This window comes from Lepidochelys kempii, chromosome 2, assembly GCF_965140285.1.
Source record: "Lepidochelys kempii isolate rLepKem1 chromosome 2, rLepKem1.hap1, whole genome shotgun sequence".
In the NCBI taxonomy this organism is placed as follows: domain Eukaryota; kingdom Metazoa; phylum Chordata; order Testudines; family Cheloniidae; genus Lepidochelys; species Lepidochelys kempii.
In genome coordinates, this window is record NC_136381.1 from 193,476,273 (window position 1) to 193,494,781 (window position 18,509).

Below are 18,509 nucleotides of genomic sequence, written 5' to 3' on the forward strand. Positions count from 1 at the left end.
GGCTCCTTTCATCTGGTGCAGCCAGGTCAGGGGAGAGTGGTCGGTGTAGACAGTGAAGTGTCGCCCGAAGAGATAGGGCTCTAGTTTCTTGAGGGCCCACACCATGGCCAGGCACTCCTTCTCGATGGCCGCGTAGTGTTGCTCCCGGGGTAGCAACTTCTTGCTCAGGTACACGATGGGGTGTCTCTCCCCCTTTTCATCCTCCTGCATTAAGACCGCCCCCAGTCCCGTGTCTGAGGCGTCGGTGAACACCACAAAGGGCTTGTCAAAGTCTGGGTTTGCCAGAACTGGGCCACTGACCAGAGCCTCCTTCAGCGCCCGGAAAGCCTCCTGGCACTGCTCGGTCCAGACCACCTTGTCTGGCTTCCCCTTCTTGCATAGCTCCGTGATGGGGGTGGCGATGGCGCTAAAGTGGGGCACAAATCTTCGGTAGTATCCTGCCATCCCAATAAAGGCTTGGACCTGCTTTTTGGTGTGGGGAGCGGGCCAGTCTCTGATCACCTCCACCTTGGCTGGTTCCGGCTTTAGGCGGCCGCTCCCCACCCGATGGCCCAGGTAAGATACTTCCGCCATCCCCACCTTGCACTTCTCCGCTTTTACAGTCAGCCCAGCCCCCTGGAGTCGGTCCAGCACTTGTCTAACCTGGGACACGTGGTCCTCCCAGGTCTGGCTAAAGACACAGATGTCATCAATATACGCCACGGCAAAACTCTCCATCCCCCTCAGGAGCTGGTCCACTAGGCGCTGGAAGGTGGCCGGCGCTCCCTTGAGGCCGAAAGGCAGGGTCAGGAACTCATAGAGCCCCAGAGGGGTGATAAAGGCCGATTTCAGTCGGGCATCTGCATCCAGCGGCACTTGCCAGTAGCCCTTTGTAAGGTCCATGGTGGTGAGGTACCGAGCTCCTCCCAGCTTGTCTAGGAGCTCGTCCGGCCTGGGCATGGGGTAGGCATCAGATACAGTGATGGCATTGAGCTTCCGATAGTCCACACAGAACCGGACCGACCCGTCCTTTTTGGGGACCAGCACCACCGGCGAGGCCCAAGGGCTGGCAGATGGCTGGATCACCCCCAAAGCCAGCATGTCCCGGACCTCTCTTTCCAGGTCCTGAGCAGTTTTCCCTGTGACTCGGAAGGGGGAGCATCTTATCGGCGGGTGTGACCCTGTCTGCACCCGGTGGACAGTCAGATTAGTGCGTCCAGGCTGGTTGGAAAACAGCTGTCGGTACGGATGCAGCACCTCCCTGACCTCAGCTTGCTGGGCAGGGGTTAGCTGATCCGAGAGGGGAATTGTTTCCAGGGGGAAACCAGCTCTGGTCCCAGGGAATAGATCTACTAAAGGGTCATCTCCCTGCTCTTCCCACTGTCCACACACGGCCAACACCACATTCCCCCTGGCATAATATGGCTTCATCATATTCACATGGTACACCCGGCGGTGGTGCGCCCGGTTTGACAGCTCCACCACATAGTTTACCTCATTGAGCTGCTTGACGACCTTGAAAGGGCCCTCCCAGGCGGCCTGTAGTTTGTTCTTTCTCACTGGGATGAGAACCATCACCTGATCCCCGGTGGCGTAGGCACGGGCCCGTGCCGTGCGGTCCTACCAGACCTTCTGCTTCCTCTGGGCTCTGGCCAGATTCTCCCTGGCCAGGCCCATGAGTTCAGCCAGTCTCTCTCGGAAGATCAGGACATACTCCACCACTGACTCTCCATCGGGAGTGGCCTTCCCCTCCCATTCGTCTCTCATCAGGTCCAGGGGGCCCCTCACCCTCCTGCCATATAACAGTTCGAAAGGCGAAAATCCGGTAGACTCCTGGGGCACCTCCCTGTATGCGAACAGCAGGTGAGGTAAGTACTTGTCCCAGTCCTGCGGGTGCTGGTTCATAAAGGTTTTCAGCATCATCTTTAGCGTCCCGTTAAACCTCTCCACCAGCCCATTGGACTGGGGGTGATACGCTGAGGCCCAGTCGTGCCGGACCCCACATTTCTCCCACAAGCACCGGAGCAGGGCCGACATGAAGTTGGAGCCTTGGTCTGTCAAGACTTCCTTGGGGAACCCCACTCGGCTGAAAATGGTCAGGAGCGCATCGGCCACGGTGTCGGCTTCAATGGAAGCTAAGGGCACTGCCTCGGGGTAGCGGGTGGCAAAATCTACCACCACCAGAATGTATTTCTTCCCCGACCGGGTCGTCTTGCTGAGAGGCCCCACGATGTCCATGGCCACCTTCTGGAAAGGCTCCTCTATGATGGGCAAAGGTCTCAAAGCCGCTTTCCCCTTGTCCCGGGCCTTCCCCACCCTCTGACAGGGGTCACAGGATCGGCAATACTGCCGGACCGTGGTAAAGACCCCGGGCCAGTAAAAGTTCTGTAGCAACCTCTGCCGGGTGCGCCGGATTCCCTGGTGCCCTGCGAGGGGGATGTCATGGGCCAGGTGCAGGAGCCTGCGGCGATACTTCTGGGGGACCACCAGCTGCCTCCTGATCCCACAGGACTCTACTTCCCTTGTGGGAGCCCATTCTCGGTACAGGAACCCCTTCTCCCACAGGAACCTCTCCTGGCAGCCTCTCCTCATGGTCCGTACCACCCTGAGGTCGGCCAGGTCCCTGAGCTTCCGCAAGGAGGGGTCTTTCCTCAACTCGGCCTGGAACTCAGCAGCTGGGGCAGGGACGGGGCCCGGTTCCCTCTCGCTGGCCAGGTCTGAGGCCTCCGCCTCTCTAAGCCGTGCCCCTCGGCCCTCCCTCCCCACCAGGGTAGGGTCCTGCGCCTCCGGTGTGATACCCCCCCCGAGGTCAGGGCGCAGTGCCCCTCGCCGGCTCTGGCTACGCGTCACAACCAGGGCGGCCTGGGGCTTGCTTGGCCAGTCCTCTAGGTCTCCCCCCATCAAAACTTCAGTGGGCAAATGGTGGTGTACCCCCACATCCTTGGGGCCCTCCTTGGCCCCCCATTTCAGGTGTACCCTTGCCACGGGCACCTTAAATGGGGTCCCGCCCACCCCTGTCAGGGTCAGATAGGTGTTGGGCACCACCCGATCTGGGGCCACCACCTCGGGCCGGGCCAGCGTCACCTCCGCGCCCGTATCCCAGTATCCATTGACCTTCCTCCCATCCACCTCCAGGGGAACAAGGCACTCTCTCCGGAGGGACAGCCCCGCGCCCACCCTGTAAACTGAGCACCCTGAGTCCAGAGCCTCCAGCCCTCTGGTGGAGCTGGCCTGGGGTACTCTTCCCTCCGGGGCAGGTGGTAAACTGGTAGGCCCCCTTTCCTGGGTCGTCTGCCCCTCGTCCAGCTGGGTCCCTACCCAGTTAACCCTGGGTAGGTTGGGTCTGCTCAGTCTGTCCCTGAGCCCGGGGCACTGGGACCGTACGTGGCCTCTCTGGCCACAGTGATAGCAGCTCAGGTCACGTTGGTCCCCTCGAGCAGGTCGGAGGGGCCCGACGCCAGGCGTTCCCCTTGGGAGGGGGTTCTCCCTATTTCCCCGCTGGGAGGCCCCCTGGTGACTCTCTCTCTGCATCGGGGGGGGCCTGTTCTTTTGGGGCTCCTCCCGGCTACCCCCTGACCGACTGTTCACAAACTCGTCGGCCAGCTGCCCTGCGTGCTGGGGGTTCTCGAGCTTTTTGTCCACCAACCACAGCCTCAGGTCGGAAGGGCACTGTTCATACAGCTGCTCCAGTACGATTAGGTCCAGCAGGTCCTCTTTAGCTCGGGCCCCAGCTGTCCACTTGCGGGCATACCCCTGCATCCGGTTGGCCAGTTGTAGGTAGGTGACCTCAGGCGTTTTACGCTGACTCCGGAACCTTCTCCGGTACATCTCGGGGGTCAGCCCAAACTCACGGAGCAGGGCCTGCTTGAACAGTTCATAGTCCCCTGCCTCCGGCCCTGTCATTCGGCTGTACACCTCCACGGCTTTGGGGTCCAGTAAGGGGGTGAGAAACTGGAGCCTGTCTGCAGGGTCAACCCTGTGCAGCTCACAGGCATTCTCAAAGGCCGTCAGGAAGCTATCTATGTCCTCCCCCTCCTTCCGCTGGGCCAGGAAGCACTTATCAAAGCTCCTTGCAGTCTTGGGTCCCCCCGCACTCACCGCAGCCGGGGCCCCACTGCTCCTCAGCCTGGCCAGCTCCAGTTCATGCTGTCTTTGTTTCTCCTTCTCCTGACGCTCCCTCTCCTTCTCCTGACGCTCCCTCTCCTTCTCCTCCTGCTCATGTTGACGTTGTTTCTCCTTCTCCTCCTGCTCATGTTGACGTTGTTTCTCCTTCTCCTCCTGCTCATGTTGACGTTGTTTCTCCTCATGTTGACGTTGTTTTTCATGATCCTCCAGCTCCCTCATTTTCATCTCCCTCTCCCATTCCAGCCGCCTCCGCTCCAGGGATGGGGAGCTCCGCTGGGAGGATCCCCTGCTGGGTGCTGGGGTCAGGGTGCCCTCGGTATTCGCTGGGCTTCCCCCAACCCCTCCCCCGGACATAGGTAGGAAGGGTCTCGGGATGTCCTCAGCAGCAGTCTGACCCCTCCCAGCCCGGTCAGGCCCCAGGGCCCACGCTGCGTCCCCCGGGCAGCTTCCCTCAGGGACAGGGATCGGGTCATCCAAGCGATCCCTCTCCTCCAGCTGGGCAATCAGCTGTTCCTTGGTGGACCTCCCGATGCGCAGCCCCCTCTGCCTGCACAGCTCCACCAGGTCGCTCTTCAGGCGTTTAGCGTACATCTCCCTGCTGGCCACTCGCAGGCCGGGCAGCTTCCCACGGTTTCCAGGAAAAGCCCTTCGTGTGCCCGTCCTTCTTGAGGTCACCGACTCTTTGCCAGGGTCGAGCTGCAGACTCCTCCGCCCCTGGGACCGCTCGCTGCAATCCCCTGGGGGACCCTGTTACTGCAAAAGTCTTTCTCTCTGGTCACACATTCCCAGGGGTTAACCGCCCCCCGAAACCGTCTCTCTCTGAATCTTCAGCACGCCTGGTCCCCGTCAATTCCCCTTCGTTTTACTGCTCCCCAGTCACTTACTGCAGGAAGCGCCGTTCACGGGGTGCAGTACATCCCACCGCTGCCACCAGTTGTCACAGAGTGTGGGGGAGTCCAGGCCCTGCACCCCTCTTCCTGGGATCCACGGAGACTCTCAGCCAGCCAGTAAAACAGAAGGTTTATTGGACAACAGGAACAGTCCCAAACAGAGCTTGTGGGTACAACCAGGACCCCTCAATCACGTCCTTCTGGGGGAGCAGGGAGCTTAGACCCCAGCCCTGGGGTTCCCTGTGTTCCTCCACCCAGCCCCAAACTGAAACTAAACCCACCCAGCAGGTTCCCTGCTGCAGCCTCTGTTCACATTCCTGGGCGGAGGTGTCACCTCCCCCTCCCCCTCCTGGCTCAGGTGACAGGCTCTCAGGTCTCCCATCCCCAGGGCACATTCCCAGGTCAACACTCCCCCCCTCCCTGCTGAGTCACATCGTCACAGCCCTCTAATTGAGCACATCACCATCACCGCAAATCCCAAAGGGACATAGCCAGGAGTGGCAGAAACTTCCTAAAAGGGAAGGGGGCCCACCAGAGCCCAAACCCCGGGCCCTGCTCCCGCGCTGCCTCTCCCCACCCCCCAGACCTCATCCCCTGCTCGCTCATCTCCACACCCTCCCCACCATTGCTCGCCCTTAGGGCAGGTAAAAAGCAGGAGGGCATAGCCCCCCTCTTCTAGTTCCCTTGACGTAGCCTCTTTTTATAGATCAAGCACCACCCAGAGCTGTCTCTAACTAGGTCTTTAAGATGGTCTGGCTGGATTTTCAGTTTATGTCTGTTACTGGCAATCTTATCACTTCAATGAAGCATTTGGCTACCACATGATTGCTGGCTGTGAAACGGCATTCCTTGGTACATATACTTTGTAATTCATGGGTCTGCCATCCTAACAATACATCCATACCAAGAAATCTGCGAAAACCAAACCAGTGCTGGAGGAGGCTGATCATCTGATTTTAATTCTCGTCCCTTTCTCAGCCCCTCCCACTTTTTCCTCATACCTCTCTATCCCTTTCACCACCTACCAGCCGAGTTCCACATGACACCAACTGGAAGATGAGAGAATTGAGAGAGAAAACCCATACGTGTATATGTCCATCTCCCGACACGGACCATATTCTGTACGGAAGTGGGCACATGCAGAAATTATGCAGTCTCTCTCCTCTCCTGACCCCTTTTCTTTTCCTTTAAAACAAAACAACAGCTTTTCTCCTTTCTGTATTTCTTCTCCCCTTTCTATTGTAAACTGTGCACCTTTTCCTCTAGAATGAATAGTTACTCATTATAGATTTTCTTTTCTTTAAAAGAAGGTCACTTATGCCTGAAAATGTTCTACCTATTATTGTTATAAGCAGCACTTAAATTTAATAGAACGGAAAGAGATTAAAGAAAAATACAGCGCTCCCTGTTCTTTTGTTTTGCTCATGTGACAGCACTTGTGTATACACACTCAGTTGATAAGTTTCCATGAGCATTTGCGTGATTCTTTCAAGGAAACAGGAAAAGAAAGAAAAAAAAAAAAAAGACAACCCACAATAGGAAAAATATGATTCCATTGTAAGCTCTTTGGAACAAGGATTGTCATTTTGGTTTGTGTTTGTACAGCCTAGCACAATGGAGTCCTTGGTTCATGCCTGGGGCTCCAAGGCACTACAGCAATACAAAATAATAAATAAATAAATAATAATAATACAATATTACAAGAAAAATGACCTAGGAATTCAGGGGTGGGCATAGTACCTTAGAAGAGTTACAGATGTTTTTATTGACCATATTTTATGATGATAGTGTCTCTTTAAAGAAAGCTTGCAAAAGCTTTAGAATGAAGTGGTGTTTGAAAAATGGTTTAGTCATCAAGGTTCATATTATTACACAATGAGATTCTTCTGACACAAAGAAATGGCAACATGGTTTCCAGGAAGCCAAATGAGTCAGGAACCAGCCAGCCCAGCTGCAGGGGTTGGTGTAATGAAGATGGTTTTATCTAATAGACACAGATCACTTACTTGTGGCAGAAAATGTTAGTCAGGCTATTTAGGTGTCATTACATTCAGTTAAAGGAATGTGCAACATTTAGAACTTGTCTAGGCTAGGGATTTGCCCCAGTTTTAGCCATTAATGACCAATCACTATCACAGCTGCACTTGTGCAAAGTGGTATTGTCCCATTCTCAGCTGGTGTAAATTGGCGAGGTGCATATTGGGGGACAGTGGAACTATGTAAATTTTCACCAGCTGCGAATCTGGCTCTTAGTGTAGATAGGCAAAGTCACTACAAACCGCACTAGTGCAAATCACAGCTTACCCCAGTTTCAAGCAAGGATAAGCTGCATTGGTGCATACTGCAGCTTCTAGTGCGGATACATAAAGTGCTGAGAGTCTGCACAGGTGTCTGGTCGCTATGGATGAAATCCTCAGAGTGGATAAGGCCTTATTTATAGCTGGAAAGGGAAAGAGGGTGAGAAGGCTGTGGAAAGCTTTTCTGCATTGTAAATGCCTTGGGGAATTATATCCACTTTGAAGCAGCTACACTGGCTTTCTTGCAGAGAAGTGAGGGAGATGTTTTCTACTGTTACTACAATTAGAAAACTGAAAGTGTTCACAAAAATCTCACTGGAACTGCTGCATCAAGGTTTCACCCAACATTTTCCACCTTGGACCTGTAGGGCATACTTCAGGAATGCAATTCAAGTTCAATTTGCAAATTCTCAAAAGGTATTTAGAATGGGTCCGATCGTGATCTTGTAAGAAGTCTGGTTCTCAGCTAGTAAATTAAATGTAGGTTCAGTGCTTGTACCAAAATAGTAATTACATATATTTTATTATATTACTATTTAAGTTCAAGTAACTGCAATTAATTACAAACCAGTTTTGTCAGTTCTCTGATGGATACAATAGCTGATATTTGATATTCAAAAAATACAATTATATAGTCACAGCCCTTGGTTAAATAAGAGCAGTTCATTCCTGTTCCCCAGAAGTATCTTTAACCTCCTAGCCATACATATTGATCGAGGAAATGTCACTAGCTTATCCAGATGAAAAGGGCCTCTGATCGCCATCAGTGTAAGACAACAAGGACATAGAACATTAATGCATGGAGCCTGGCTGATTTAATGCATGCTGTGATGTACAGTTCTGACTTTCCCTTAAGCCACATTGGCTATAGCAATGAGACCAAGATTTGTATTCTTTAACAGGCCTTTTCTTAGCATACAATTCTCTCATCTGGATTAGTGATCACATTGTGTCTCCAGCTAATCATGGATGGGGCAATGGATTAGCCAGTGCCTGCACAAATTTCAAATCAATAGCTTCATTACTTGGCTGATGACGTGCAAACTCTTCTCACAAAGTTTTAGGGGTGGGTCTGATGCTGAATGATATTAATCATGGAAAATGAATTATGACTCCCTCCAGGACTAGTTAGCCATATAAACATTCTGTGAATATGACAACTGGATGTAACTTGTTGCTGAAGGAATCAGGAGCAGTAGTGACAACCCCAAAGGTTAAAAAAAACTCAGACACCAAAACATCATGAGATTGGTCCCAGAATCATGAGGCATTTTAAAAAGAGGTTATGCTGGGTCCTGTGAACTTCACCTGCCCACTCCAGCACATGTGCTACTAGTGCTGCCCACTCTCCCAAGTTATTAGAGTAATGTGATTTTAGGTCCCACTGCAGCTCTTTCACCTCCACGTCTGCTCATTCCCCTGCTCAGCAACAAATAATTCTGCCCTCAATCCCAAATCAACCCTGTGTCCACATCTGTCCCAAGCCCCTAAATCAGTTCTGGCCCCCCAGCCCCACCTCTGCTCCTCCTGCAACTGCTGGGGTTCTTCAACCCATCTCTCAGGCCTGGGGTGCCTGCAGCAGAGTCCCTCTTCTCCCCCTTTCCAGGTTGGGTGCTGCAAGGAGGAAGAGGGGAGGAGAGGGACTGAGAAGAGCCATCCCATTATTCACAGGAGGTGGGGGAGCCTGAGTTTCCCTGACTAATGAAAAAATTTTGAGTTGGCAACACTGATTAGTCCTGATGTGCCCAGTGATGAGGCTAACCCTGAAAGAATGCAGGTGCTGGGTTTTCTGGAAAGCAGGTATCAGTCTAATTAAACAGTAAAAATGAATGTCTTCAACTACCACAATAAACTGGTCAAATGTCACATCAGGACAAAGTTTAACCTTTAACTTATTGCTTCTTGGAATAGCTAATAGGTATTGCAGAGCATTGTATTAGCGTGTAATGAACCTTCCAGTCCTATTCGTAAACTAAAGCAGCTGCACAATCTTACTAAAACAGACCATATAATCTTACTAAAACAGAACCCTCAAGATGTGATAATGCCCCAAAGGCCCCAATCAGAATTGGAAATCCACTGTGGCAGTTGCTATACACACAAAGTCACTGTTCAGAAGAGCCTGCAACTAGAAACTAGGTAGTACAATTCTTGCTAACCTAATCCTTTATTCACCCATTGCTTAAACCCCAAGGCTAGTATGGAGACATCATCGTACCTATACACTTGTTTGCAAGTCCATGGGCCGCTTCTTTAGAAGGAACAGTATCTGACACTGTTGATCTACCATTACGTCTTTTGAGATGTGTCTTACTTTGTCTTGTATTGTTATGAAGTATTGTGTGTTTGTCATTACAAGCTTGCAATATTCATTTTATTATTAATTAAATTTACACACACACTACATTTAAAGGTGATGTGTGAATCTTTTTACAGATTACAGAAATAGGTGCTGAAAGAATCCACTTGCTAAGCTCAGAGGTGCATCCATCTCAGCCACTCCAGTTGCTGGCTCCAGATCCAATGAAATTCTCCAGCATGTGGAATTCTGCTGGAAACGTTTGGGGGTACAAAGCAATGGCAGGTATTTTAGTATATTGAATAGCTTTAAAAAATGTTTGGAGTCAAGAAATGTTTTAGTTAACTGATGTAGCATTTATGACAGGGTTAATGAATACAAACAATCTTCACGTGATCTCTGAACCTCAGGATTGTTTTGTGACCGGTAGTGGCTATTTTAGGATCCATCTAGCGTAAGACATCACTCAGTTGATACTCAAGTGGAACTCCTCCTCGAGCAACACCACCACTACAGCCTGCAAGTACAGCTAACGTGTGTTTCTCTGATAAGTAGATGAACACATCAGTATGGGCTAACTAAAACAGAGATACATATATACTTAGATCTGAGTAGCTAAACACCCAGAAAGGAGGAGGTAGAATTACAACCAAGACAAAGAGCAGGATTTTATCAAGGATGGAGAAGAAAGGGTGGATTTTAGAACTGTTATTGGACTTAAACTTTCCACTCGCTTACAAAGCCACAAACCCGGGTAACGAAGTGACAGAAGGGCAAGCGTATGGGTAAAAAATACCGTATGTTTGATTTGAGACATACAGAGCTTGAGGTGGGATAGAAACATCTGAAAGAAGATAATGTTAAGGAAAAGTTAGCATATGTGCATATGTGACTTTATTTTGGTTTGGGGCCCACCATTGTCTAAAAGCAAAAACATTATGCACCAGGAGGAGTGTTCCTTAGATACCGCATTCCTGTGAAAACCCCCCTCTTGTTTTCAGCCTGTCTCGACTCCCGGTTTCTGTTCTTTGTTTGTTTTTAATTCCTTGCCTTTTGGCCTTGATGGGAACCTCCCATCCTGATAAGAAAGGCTACTGGTGCATTGCTTTAGGACCATTTGTGTAGTTGAAGTAATGGTTTAGCACGGGGGATGCACTTAGCAGGAATAGGTGGTAGATAAAGGATGGGTTTGTCTATTGACTAAGGTTTCCGATGCATGAGGGCAACATGCTTTGCTAAAAGGTATATAATCTCTGTATAACCTGCATTCGGGGTCCCCTCCTGATTAGCAGGGGGGCACCACGCTCGAGCATAATAAACTTAGTGTCTTTGGGAACTCTGCAGTTGTGGACTTTGTTCGTGTGCCTCAGCCTAGACTCAAACTGTGCGTGACCTATCAGGTATAATTCGCAGCAGTTCTTGTGCGTGACCTGTGAGGTATAACTCGTAACAATAACCAGAGACAGACAGAGATGTGGGGACTGTACAGGTTACCAAAAAGATGGAGAGAGAGATTTGAGAGCCTTGGGTGTAGATATGACGCATGTGTAGCCTCATAACCATGGAACAGCCATGAGGATTGTGGAGGAGGGGAAGATGGAGTAACTGACTGCAGAGGCTGTTAGTTTGAGGACAGCAGTTTCAGTGGATTGAACAGGGCAAAAGCCAGAAAGCATGAGCTCAAAAAACTGGAGGAGGAGCAATCAAGGGAGAAGACTGCTCATCCAAGGAGTTTAAAAGCAAAGGAGAGAAGGGAACTAGAGCAATAGGCAGGTGGAAGGGATCTGTAGGACAGGGGAAACAATAGCAACGCTGGAAACAGAGGGAAAGGGGGAAACAGAGGGAAAGGAGCATGAATTGCTGGGGATAATGAAAGATGGGAGGGGACTGGGGCAAGAGAGAAATGAAAGGGGGACATGGGTCAAGGGGGACGTGCTGTATAATCACTGAGATGGAGTCACACAAGGATGAGTAAAATGATGCCATTTTGATGTAGTCAGTCTGCTGATTACAACAGCTCTTTAAAACGGTTATCTTTGTGCAGCCAGAAAATATTGGCTCTGCTTTCTACTGTTCACACCCTCTTTTTTCCTCAAAGTGCTTCCCTCAAATCTCATCACAACTGCTGCTCATGCCTGCCAGTCCCTTGCCTGGTGATGCAAGAAGCTCACCTAATCCGGTAGTGAAGAATATTGTGGTTCATCAATACTGTAAATACTTATTGCCAAAGGATCTTATTGGAGCCTCTTAACTTACATGCAACAGGGAAAGGGGTGAAGGCTGCAATAAGAGCATGAAAAGTATTTAATCCATTAAGTTTGGCTTCTGATTAAACTGGCTATTCACAGGCAGAGAGTATACAAGATGGGGAAGCAAAACCAGTCTGAACAGCAGGTTTTCCCTTGGTCACTTAGTTTTTAAAGTAAAGGAAAAACTAATTTAGGACTGAGATGGTTTCTCTTTAAAGAATTAAACCAAATGAAAAATCCAACCCATATTAGTTCTGTTCTGATTGTCCAAAACAATAGAACTCCTACTGACTCTCTGAAAGGAGATGTAAATGTTTAAAAATTGCACATGGCAAGTTCATAGTATATGATATTTCCTTATGTTTTTAAACATACTGTACTGTTGATTTCTAGACTGCATACCTGTAACCAGTCTATAAATATCTGGCATTCCATACACAGATGTATTTGAGTGATTAGATGTTCTGTTAATTACATACAGGGACTGATTCCTCACTCCTAGCATAGGCAAAACTCCTGTGCAAGTCAATGGGGCTTTTGGTTTAGTTAGGCATACAGGATTGGGCCCATAGTATGTTTATACCATAATTTCATAGGGTAACGCTGACAAACGCACGTAGTCCATGAAGTATGTATTTCAATTTAAATATATGGTTTTGGTTTTTTTCTTTAAAACCAAGTAAACAGTAGCAAAAAATCTATTAATGCATCACTATGGTTGTGTTTAAATTATGAAGAGTCAAGCTGTTCATGTAGTTATAGTTCCCCACAGCAAATAAAGTTCTGCCTTCCTGCACAGCTACATTTAGGCATACTGTACTTTAACAGCATTTAGATTGTCTTTTGTATTCAGAATATTCACGACTACTTAAGAGGCAAGGGGAATGACAAATGGTGTATAATGTGTGTGTGCTTTCTCTTCCATCTTCCCCAAAGAAATAAGATGTACCTGGCAGTGAAAGCAGGAGTAACATTTAACAACATGGACTTTTACTCAATCCAACAAAAGCTTCCCTTCAGAATTATATAGTATGTATACATACATATTCCAGATTTAAAAAGTTTGTCACCGTCACCACTGGAATTTTGCACCACTTCCACCCCACGGGAAGAGAAGAGAGAGTATCACCTCCATTAATACTTCAAAGCCCCACCAACAGACGAGAACCCTGGAGTATTCTCAAATCTGTTTTACAACAGCCCAATGTACAATACTATCCTTAGCGCTCATATAGCATTTTCCATCCATAGATCTAAATGCACTTTGTGATAAGCATCATTTACACCCCACCCCATTTTACAGACGGGGATCTGAGGCACAGAGAGGTAAAGTAACTGCCCACGGTCACATAGCAAGACAGAAGCAGAGCCAGGAACACCACTCAGGTCTCAGAACCCTTAGCACTTAGGCCCTGATCCAAAAAAGCACTTAAGTACTTGCAAAAATTCCTCCCTATTCAGCACAACACGTCAATGGCTCTTGTCCACTATTGAGGATTAAGTCTATGGAGAATTTTAAAACTAATTTTTTAATTACCCCAATGCCAAGAAAGACCGACAGAAAAAGCAGCAGCAGCATTTGCAGACATTTTTAACAAGTGAAAGCCACTCTTTTCCACACGGACAATTCATACAAAAGATACACACAGAATTTTACTACACTCCATTGTCTTAAAACAAAACAAAACAAAAAATCTACAGTGTATGGCATAAACAATGAGGAATCCTTGTGGCACCTTAGAGACTAACAAATTTATTTGGGCATAAACTTTCGTGGGCTAGAACACAAGGACTCCTCGTTATTTTTGCTGATACAGACTAACACGGCTACCACTCTGAAACCTGTCACAGTGTATATAGCATGAGACATTTCAGCAAACTGGTAATATTTTCCAGAACCTGAACACAGGTTTATGAAAGTGCCTCCTCCAACATAACTATATTTGTGCTTAGCAGTGCTATAAAGAAAAACAAACAAACAAAAACCCACAGCATAATCATTACATGCTAACAAGGGGTAGAATTTATGTCCACTGCTCCACTAGAGTATTAGAATTGTCTGACATAAGGATATCCCCCTGACAATAGAGAGAGGAGAGATTTTCGAGATAAAATACGGTTATAATCCAGTCCTGCAAAATTCCTACAGATATGTTCTAATATGACTAAAAGTCAGGATCCCAATGAAATGGCTTGCCTTGGTGATATGAGAGTTTATATTTATTTCAGCCTCCCCTAAAACTATGGTTCTCAACCTTTTTGGGCTTAGGACCCATTTATAAATGTTTATGGCCTGTCGTGACCCAGTAAAGTCTGAGGGTGGAGGCCCTGGGCTGGTTTCGGTCAGATCCTGCCCCCCGCCCCACGGGGTCCTTCCTGGCATTTACCCCAAAGTGGTGGCTCCTGCAACTCCTGTGCTGTGAGGCTGACTGGGCTTGGCTCTCTGCTCCAAATGTTGCAATCTCCGGGGTTGCAGTGCGGCTTGGGTTTGGCCCCTCCCCTCTGACTGTACCAAATTTGTGAGAGTGGAGTTGTGACCCTGCTCATGGGCTTACAGAGCCATTCACTCAAATTTGGCGTACTTGGACTCCCGTCATCATGATGGCTGGCTCAAACCTGAGTGGTGCTGGGTGCTGGTGCCTAGAGGTTGCAGTGCCTGGGACAGGAAGTGCCTCCTGTGGCTTCACTGGAGTTATTTTGGCTTCACTCCAGTGTAACTGAGAGCAGCATCTGACCTTGGGGTTTTTTTCCCCTCTCTACTTTAAAATCAGAGTAAGTTTAGGTAATTATTCCTGGTAGTTTGAAGAACAATAGATCTGGAGGAACGCAGAGGAGAGAAGATATTATTTGTGCCAACTGATAGATTGATGGCTCTTGTTTCTTTTAAGGCAAGCTCTTTTACACACGATTATACAAGTGATTCTCAATACTGGCTTGTTGTTCTTGATAATATAGCCTCTGCTTATTTTGATCTTGCTATTCCTAACACCATCCTCTTCTCAAATGAAATCTTTTTGAGTGCAGTTATGTAACAAAAACAAATCTACATTTGTAAATTGCACTTTCACCATAAAGAGATTGCACCACAGTACTTGTATGAGGTGAACTGAAAAATACTATTTCTTGCTTTTTAGTGCAAATATTTGTAATAATAAATAATATAAAGTGAGCACTGTACACTTTGTATTCAGTGTTGTAACTGAAATCAATACATTTGAAAACGTAGAATAACATCCAAAATATTTAAATAAAATTTAAATTGGTATTCTATTATTGACAGTGCAATTTAAAGTGCGATTAATCACAATTAATTTTTTAATCAAGTTAATTTGTTTTGAATTATCATGTGAGTAAACTGTGATTAATTGACAGCCCTAGAAATTTTCCATGCTTGGTCTCTTAAGGATTGGAGTAAAACTAATTCTTGCCAGGGATCATCTCACTGTTAAGTGGGTACACAACACCTAGCTCAATAGGGCCCTCTTGCATTTCCTTTGTCAGGCTGCTGATGGTCATATTCCATTTTACAGGGATCATGTGTAAGGCCTGACCATTCTGGCTTTGCCACTGGTATGCAGGAAAAAGAGTTAACCCAGGATCTGCTATTGGTAATGTAGGTGTACTGTTTTCCTGCAGAACCTTCCCTCTGCCAGCAGCAGGGGGTGACGTTGGGGAGGAGCAGCTGGGTTTGGGTTTTCCTACTGCCTTTGCTAGTGGGGTTCCCATATTAGCCTGTAGCTGTTATGTTTAATTCTCTACCTAAAAGTTGCTCAGCACACTTTTCAAGCCCTGCCTAATGTGATGTGTCCTCTGCCAAATTTCTGAGGAATGGGAGTGTCTCTCACTGAAGAAACATGAAACTCAACCCTTGAAATTTAGGAACACAGCCTGAGTACAGATTTACAAAGTGCAAATATTAGATTAACAAACAAAGCCTAGACTAAAACAAAATTTTTTTTTAAAACTAGAATAAGAATCATAAATACTTAATGCCGGTACACCGTAGCTATAGAAAACATTACTGTTTCCATGTCACCTAGTAATTTGAGTTTGGCTGTATCTCACAGACCAAACTCCAGACGAGGACACATCTGGACTGAATGAGAGGATTTCACAATACACCTCCCAGAATGTCAGGGAAAATTCAATTACAGCTAGTTAATTTTTCTTTACTTCATTAATTAAACCTTGTACATTTCTCTGCCTTTCCTCTCAACTCCACTAACCCATTTGTCCCACTATTCCCCTCTTGCATACTTGCTTCACTGGACCATCTCCCAAGAAATTCATCCCACATTATCTGATACCTCCTTGGTTTCCTGCTCCTTTCCCTCTTATATCCCCTTATTTCTGAGACCTGGGCTACCTGAAATATTTTGCTCCTACATCTCTGGATCTTTGAATCGTTCTCTTTCCTTCCACCACCATCCCAAATAAAACAATTCAATGTTGGTAAAGCCATGCAAAGAGAGACAGTAAAGAGGCACATACTTAACAGTGGGAAACACAGCACCGGGCCAGACTTGTGGGCCACTGGACTGGGGTAAAGAAAATTCTCCCACTTCTCACACACACATAGTCGTCAGGCAGTCGGCAACCTAAACTGAGGGCTTTCAATCCTGGAGTCACGTGTTTTAAGTCAACCACCTCTATGCAGTTAATAGGTATCTCTGAGGTAGAGTTGCCAATTTTGGTTGGATGTATTCCTGGAATACACGACGTGTTTCATCACGACAAAATCTTTAATTAAATATTCATTTTTAATTCCTGGTGACTCCAGAGCAATCCTGGAGGGATGGCAACCCTACTTTGAGGGACACCTATGCCAAATCCAAATTACATTCATTGACAATTCTGCAAATGGCCATTGGCCCACTTGGCCAAGGAAGTCTGCCCCGGTCACTGTTTTAGAAGAACTGCATTTGTTTTCAGATGCTCAACTCTTTATTTTGCATAAAGCAGCAGCATCTCAAAACCTACTACAGGGATGAGATCTCTGGAAAGGAAACGCAGGGGGCAGCCACAGAACCACCCAGCCAGCCACCCTGAGGCTCGAGCTGTAGAAGCCTTGCAGCCATTGGCCTCATTCACCTCACCGAGGCCTCATCCACAACCGTGTGACATGCCCCCCAGCACTGTGATCCCCCTCGCTCTCCTGCCCCAGACAGTCCCCCCCCCCAGCACTGTGACCCCCTAAGCAGCCCCTCCCCCAGCACTGAGACCCCCTCCATCTGCCCCGCCCCCAACACTGAGACCCCCCCATCTGCCCCGCCCCCAACACTGAGACCCCCCCCCCCATCTGCCCCGCCCCCAGCACTGCGAGCCCCCCGCCCCCAGGGGCGGCAGGGTGAGCGCGGCGCGCGCAGGACTCACCGCGGCGGCGGGCGGGACGCGCGCGGGGACACGGAGGGAAAGGGGAGGAGCGAGGCCGCCTGGCCGGGACCCGGCGCTGCTGCCGCCCCGAGCGGGCCGGACTCGGGGAGCGGAGCCCGGCGCTGCTCGGTCGCTCGGTGCGGCCGGGAACCGGGAGAGCGGCTCGGCCGGGCGCTTCCCCTTCGCTGCACCACGCGGGAGCCCGACGCTGACTCAGCGAGCTGCCCCGCCGAGGGCGAGACGGTGTCGCAACCCCAAGGCGTCTGCCCCTCCCCCGAGGGCGGCGGCGGCGCCGCGGCCTCTGCCCGGGCTCACCGCGCTCCAGCCAGGGCGAGCTGCTGCCGGGGCTCAGCTCCGCGCACGATCAGGCCCTAGGGCATCCCTTGGCCGGTGCCTAGCGTCCGGCCAGCCCTGGCCGCCGCCCGGCTGCGAGCGAGGAGATCACCTGCCCCGGCTTCTCGGAGAGACGGGCAGCGCTGGGGACACGCTCCCGCGGCGGCCCCTGAAATTGCAGCCCCGGGCCGCGCTCCCCCGCCCCCGCGGCCCGCGGCGGCGGAACACGTTCAGCGGGCGGCGTGAGCCATCCAGCCTGCGGGAATAACTCGGGACGGAAGAGCTACCCCCACCTTCCAGCCACCACCCATCCTGCAGCTGGGCAGGGGGTCACCCTACGGGTTCCGGGATTCTGCAAGAGTACCTGAGCTGGGCAGAGCAGCGAGGGCTGGCTCGCTTTGGAGGGAGAGACACGAGGGTGCTTTTCCATACAAACACTGTTTCACTTTTTAAAGCTGTTTCGAAGATATTTGTATCCAGGCCATTATGTCTGGCGTCACGAGATGTGACCAGAAACAGATGGCACACAGGACAATAATGGCTGAAGCAGCTTTACTGCATCCAAAGTTTCGAAGATCTGGAAAAAAACGAGACCGCAGAAAGATAGGGCTGATTAGTACTACTCAACTTTTGCTTATACGCTTGGACTTGCAAGAAGAATGATATATTTTAGCGCAGGGCCACCAGATACTGTTGTTCCTACGATTATCGACAATGCAGAAGGTGGTAACTTCGCTGCCACTGGTTTGCATTTGCCACATTGAAGAGCTATCACAACTGTTGGGATGATACCACAAAAACAGGACCTTTAGCTATCAGCCTACAAGCTGTCCTGCTCTTCCCGCCCCCCCCCCCCCAAAAAAAAACCCCCCATGCCTTTTAAAGACAGGGAACAGACAAAAAAGTTACACAAGCTTGAAGTGTAAAACTTTTACAATAAAGATTTCAAAAAGTATTTTTCATA

The 18,509-nt window shown here is 49.1% G+C and overlaps 2 protein-coding genes across 4 annotated transcripts in view; one reads left to right on the forward strand and one right to left on the reverse strand.

The window, feature by feature from the left end:
- Positions 1–17,785, reverse strand: part of NOD1 (nucleotide binding oligomerization domain containing 1) — a 58,228-nt gene extending 40,443 nt beyond the window's left edge. The window contains exon 1 of one of the 3 annotated variants that reach the window (XR_012157492.1): positions 17,213–17,507. The gene's annotated coding sequence lies outside the window, so the exon portion shown is untranslated. Of the gene's footprint in view, positions 1–17,212; positions 17,508–17,527 lie in introns of those variants that run through there. The other 2 variants (XM_073333301.2, XM_073333299.2) reach the window with 2 other exon arrangements.
- Positions 1–18,509, forward strand: part of RPL14 (ribosomal protein L14) — a 247,778-nt gene that overhangs the window by 105,732 nt on the left and 123,537 nt on the right. The window lies entirely within an intron of this gene.